Here is a 6271-nt window from a genome sequence, read left to right on the forward strand (position 1 = left end):
CATAAGGAGGAGGAGGAACTCCCGAATCCTGGAGAGACCGGACGCTGTCTGCGACAAGGCCTCACTCCTCCCGCCTGCTCGCAAGTTAGATACAGTAGGGCACGAATACCTATCGGTACCACGAAAACTTGTATTAGTAATCTAGCTAGCTCAATAACGTGGTGCAACGGGGTGGCTTATTCCTGTATCTGCTTAACTGTGTAAGTAAATGCTCTCATGAACTCCAGGATGCCCCCAGTTGCGCTACAAAGATGTCTGCAAGAGAGAATTCAGAGAGGTAGACATGGAGCTGGACAACTGGGAAGAACTGGCAGACGACCGCAGCAGATGGAGGCAGGGGTTACACAAGGGCCTTCAGAAGGGCGAGATGAGGATCAGACAGCTAGCAGAGGAGAAGCGAGCGCACAGAAAGCACACTACGGACTTGCCAGACACCCACCACATCTGCAAGAGATGCAGCAAGGACTGTCACTCTCGTGTGGGTCTTCATAGTCACAGTAGACACTGTAAATGAAGTCCTCAGTTGAAACTATAAAGGGCGCGATCCACAGTCTATGCAGACTGAAGGATGCCAGAGAGAGAACTCCATTTGCATTCTGTCTGTTTGTATCCTGTCCTGTGGCAAGTCTGTCCATCTGGTGATGCATTTATGTTTTAGTTTCATCAGCCTGTAAAGGTCAGATGTGAGGCTGAGGCAAAGACGCCCCAGAACCCCCGAAAGGGCTTTGACCCAATGACCAGGAAGTTCTGAAAGCAAGCTGCCTCCGCTGGGAAGCGTGATCCCTGAGCCTCTGTGCTCGACAAGACAGAGCCTGTCTGTGTTTCACACCCTCTTATTAAGCCTTAAGTCCTACCCCTGAAACTCAAAACTCACACTTCTTGGGGGTAGATAACAGCCCTTAGCAATTGGGACAGATAACTGCAAAGGGGTTCCACCAACCTGTGGGCTGTTTTAGATAACTACTGGGAGAATCAGCCCTCCTTTCCCCCAGTTCAACACCTCACTCACCTCCACCCTTACTTAGGATTTGGAGCACAGCTTATTTGCTCCTCAGAGAGTGGTCTGTGATGGATGTCAGAATAAGGCGCAATGGTTTGAAGTTACAGAGGGAGAGGGGTAGGTTGGATATTAGGAAAAACCATTTCCCCCAGAGGGTGGTGAAGCACTGGAATGTGTTACTAAGAGAGGTGGTGGAATCTCCATCCCTAGAGGTTTTTAAGTCCTGGCTTGACAAGGCCCTGGCTGGGATGACTTAGTTGAGGTTGATCCTGCTTTGGGCAGGGGCTGCACTCGATGACCTTCTGAAGTCCCTTCCAGCCTTGTAATTCTGTGATTCTATAAGCGCTGCGGGACAGACAGAATCTCTTACAATTCTCCATGATCCAAGCTCTGGAGGCCTAAGCCACAGGGATTACGTACCAGAAGACCCCCAGGGATGTCTCATACTAAGCCAACGCATCCACACTCTACCAGATGTTTGCAAGTGGGGTTGGAAAGCACAGATTTGCAGGCAGGATACTTGGATCTGGGGACATATGGATTTTGGCCCCGTCCGCACTGGACTCTGATAGGATCAGGAGGACGACGGTTCAAGGGTGTAACAGTGGATTCCTACATCACCAATGATGACTGGGGAGGTAACCATGCTGGTGATGCTCAGTTCTGTTGCTCCAGCCCCTGTGGGGGATCCCCAGATAAAAGCATTCCAGGAATGCGTGAAGCCTTGTGGCACTGCTCTTCACCAACAGAAGTGGGTTTCAGCGCTACCAGCTTTAAACAGGTGCTCCCATCTACGATCCTCACTGATCACAGTTGAGCCTTCCCCCTGTGGACACCTGAGCTCTGTTCCTTCAGCCTAGCGAATCCAGACAGCCCCAGAATTTGTCTCTGGCTTTGCACGACTTCCCTAAGCAATTGTAGAAGCCAAGCTGAGTTGGACTCTGGAACGAGGTGCAGCACTGAACTCGGGAACAAAAGCCCTCTCTGCTTATCAGGCTGGGGAAAAGGGCAATTGCAGGCCAGGCCAGTGTAGCCAGACAAAGTCTCCCCCTTACAAGCCAGCTTGCTCGCTGCCCGCCCCCCGCCACAGAGGAGCACACAGGGCACGGAAACGGCTGCTGACAGCACAGTCTTTGATGCCCTCATTGAGGCCCAGATATGCTGGCTTATCGTGACCCTGAGAAGCAGAAAGTACAGCTAGAAGGCTAACAGGCCAGACTGTCAACATGGGGGGGGGACCCTCAAGAAATCACCCCAGCTGGCATTGATCGATATGATGCACACACACAATCACCCAGAAGGGGACGTGCCCCGCCCGCACAAAAGAATGTCCTGTACTCCTAAATTGTTTATCTCTTGTCTTACAAGTGCAAACTAAGTAGAAATGCCCTTGTAACAAACTGGAGTCACAAAGACAGACCAGTATGATCTGGCACCATAGATAAGAAAGAGAATATGTAACCCAAAAGGGGTATAAAAGATGGGTCCAGCAGAACTCTAACTTTGAGTGCATTCCACCAACTACCTGCTGGTCGGGTCAGGTGATTGCCTCCCGAGGTCCACAGCTGGGGACGCCCAACCTCGTATTCGTCTTTCCGCGGAATTGAGTGACTGATCCAGCTTGGCTACGCTGGTATCGAGAGACGCAGAGAGGGTAAGATACACCCATGCTAGGTCTCTGACTTTTTGGTGCACAGCTAAAGAATTAGAGCTCTGTAACTAGATGTCATTGTGCCAAGATATCATTGTGTTAGATGGTAACAGATATCTTTGTATTGGATTGTAACGGAACTTGTTAACACCTGTACTTTGCTAGCATATAAGAAGTAGACAATAGCCTTTTGTAACCTCACGCTTGTAACTGTAGCTTAAATAAACTTGTAACTAGTTAAGCTCTGAGCCTAACCATTTTGTTAACCCTTTTGTCACTGCAACACAGCCGGCACAACAAAAGAACTTTAACCATTTGGTTACTACAGCCTGGCCGTGGGTGAGTGTGCTAGGAGCTGCCTGCTCTAACAGTAAAAAACTGGGTTGCTTAGGACCCAGGGGAGCACCTCACCGCACATTACCTGGCCGCCGGCTAACAGAATTGGCGCAGCGAGCAGGGTTGTGACACAGGCTGTACCACAGTGACAAAATGAAACCAGTCATGATAAACAACATGGATTTCCCCAACACAGAGAAGGGATTCACCCGGGAAGGATGGGGTGACCCTAAATGGGACGAGGAAATGTTGGAAAAGAACTGGGGACAATCAGAGGAATCACGGTTGCAGCTCTGTAAGCAGAGAACTGCTTGTAAACTAAAAGAGAAAAAGGAATATTGGAGTAGTTTTGTATCTGGCTGTGAGATACAGCTCCTTGGACAAAAGCCCAGATTATAAGACCTTGAAGAAACTGCCCAACTCTGAAAGCTCTAGTTCAAGTTCTTAACTCTTTGTGGTACAAAGTGTAGTTGTGTAAACATTTATGTTGTGGTGTATGTGTATGTGTCATGGAGTTTTGTTCACATTAATTGTTTTGCTAACACGTGTTTGTGTCATGTCATGGGGTTTTGTTCAATGTTGTCTGTCTGTCTGTCTGTTTGTCCTGCTGGTGCATCCATAAGGAGGGGACGCCTTCTGATATGGACGCCTTTCAATATAGGTACAAAGGATCTAAATCCCTTTAGTGATACTTAAAATGGTAACATCCAATAAAATGTCACTTTGGAAAATAAGCATGTGATTTGAGGCTAAGAGTAAGTGAGTAAGTCCTTAACTCTAAGGGTCTGGAGAAAATTCAGAGTGAGTAGCCTGCAGAGTTTAGAAAGAACTGAGCATATTTGTAAATGGAATATTCCAATATGTAACCTGCCACCCCAAAGGGGGTAGAAAAGTATTCTTTTGTCTTTCAGAAACACAGAGAGGAAAAGAAGGAACCACCTGGAATACACACCTCCCTGGGAGGAAGCAAGGCAATGGCCACCTGTAACATCAGTACACACCAAAGAACTTTAATGTATATAATATATGCATGCTGCTAGATGCCATATTAATACTAATAGACTCTTAGTAATTGCTATAGGCCTAGTTGTGTTGTAGCTACCTTCAACCCAGATGACAGCATGGCACCTCAACTCCTCGTCATCTTCCTGACAACCTCGCTGACCTTTGCCGCACCTAAGCATCCCCTCAGGAATGCCATCCAGTCCATCGTCTCCACCGCTGGTGCCACGGATTGCTGGATGTGTACCCTGCTGAACTCCTCTACCACGTTGGGAATTAAGTTTGTCCCTCTGAACCTGAATGATTGGTGGGAAGTTCTGGTTCTGGTTTTGTTATTGTACCCTGTAACGGGATGAGGCTTGCTGGGATTTGAGTCCCTGACAGCCTTGTTGTCCCGGGTGCTGGGAGGGTGGAACTGAGTGTCTTGCTTGTAATTCCTTGGAGTGGAAGCCATCGTGTGCGAGGAAGCTCCAAGGTTAAGCTGGGCCCTTTCTGTCCCGTCCTCCTAGCCAAGCTGGTGTGGGTAGAGGTAACCGGTTTAAACTTTCGCGGCACTGAGTGTCTTGCTTGTAATTCCTTGGAGTGGAAGCCATCGCGTGCGAGGAAGCTCCAAGGTTAAGCTGGGCCCTTTTGTCCCATCCTCCCAGCCAAGCTGGTGTGGGTAGAAGTAACTGGTTTGAACTTTCTGGATTAGACCATAATGCTTATCTGCCTTCCTGTCTAATTGTTCTCTGTCTGAGTGTCAGCAAGTGATGGGTGGGTCTCAAAGTATTCAGTCCTGGCCCAACAAGGAAGAGTTTGTGCTGTAATTAACCAATCTGGCCACTTTTAGGTAAACACTCAGAACAGATTAAACAGGATGTATCTGCCATCAAAGATGCAGTTAAAATCTTACATGCTGTAACTATCTCATGGTTAAAATGGTTAGCTCAACAATTAGAATTTTCTCTTACTCCATTCCTGCATTCTATTGTAACCACTATTTTGATTGTTCTTATCATAGTAGTTGTGTCTTGTATAACACTGTGCATCGTTAGGAGACTAATTGACGTGGCTATCTCCTCCACGCAAATCCGATACATGGAACTGACAAGTGATCCTAGCCAGTTCCGCGATTCCCCACATACTGATTGGATCATTGGGCACTTTTAGACTTCCCCCAAGGAGGGCAAAAGGTGCTGGCATCACCACCACCTTGCGTTCTGGGATGTAGTGTGGTGCATCAGGGGGTGAAATGTAGCCAGACAAAGTCTCCCCCTTACAAGCCAGCTTGCTCGTTGCCCACCCCCCACTGAGGAGCACACAGGGCACGGAAACGGCTGCTGACAGCACAGTCTTTGATGCCCTCATTGAGGCCCAGATATGCTGGCTTATCGTGACCCTGAGAAGCAGAAAGTACAGCTAGAAGGCTAACAGGCCAGACTGTCAACATGAGGGGGGGGGGACCCTCAAGAAATCACCCCAGCTGGCATTGATCAATATGATGCACACACACAATCACCCAGAAGGGGACGTGCCCCGCCCGCACAAAAGAATGTCCTGTACTCCTAAATTGTTTATCTCTTGTCTTACAAGTGCAAACTAAATAGAAATGCCCTTGTAACAAACTGGAGTCACAAAGACAGACCAGTATGATCTGGCACCATAGATAAGAAAGAGAATACGTAACCCAAAAGGGGTATAAAAGATGGGTCCAGCAGAACTCTAACTTTGAGTGCATCTCCACCAACTACCTGCTGGTCGGGTCAGGTGATTGCCTCCCGAGGTCCACAGCTGGGGACGCCCAACCTCGTATTCGTCTTTCCGCGGAATTGAGTGACCGATCCAGCTTGGCTACGCTGGTATCGAGAGATGCAGAGAGGGTAAGATACACCCATGCTAGGTCTCTGACTTTTTTTGTGCACAGCTAAAGAATTAGAGCTCTGTAACTAGATGTCATTGTGCCAAGATATCATTGTGTTAGATGGTAACAGATATCTTTGTATTGGATTGTAACGGAACTTGTTAACACCTGTACTTTGCTAGCATATAAGAAGTAGACAATAGCCTTTGTAACCGCACGCTTATAACTGTAGCTTAAATAAACTTGTAACTAGTTAAGCTCTGAGCCTAACCATTTTGTTAACCCTTTTGTCACTGCAACACAGCCGGCACAACAAAAGAACTTTAACCGTTTGGTTACTACAGCCTGGCCGTGGGTGAGTGTGCTCGGAGCTGCCTGCTCTAACAGTAAAAAACTGGGTTGCTTAGGACCCAGGGGAGCACCTCACCGCACATTACCT

This window comes from Carettochelys insculpta, chromosome 32 (genome assembly GCF_033958435.1).
Source record: "Carettochelys insculpta isolate YL-2023 chromosome 32, ASM3395843v1, whole genome shotgun sequence".
NCBI classification, from domain to species: domain Eukaryota; kingdom Metazoa; phylum Chordata; order Testudines; family Carettochelyidae; genus Carettochelys; species Carettochelys insculpta.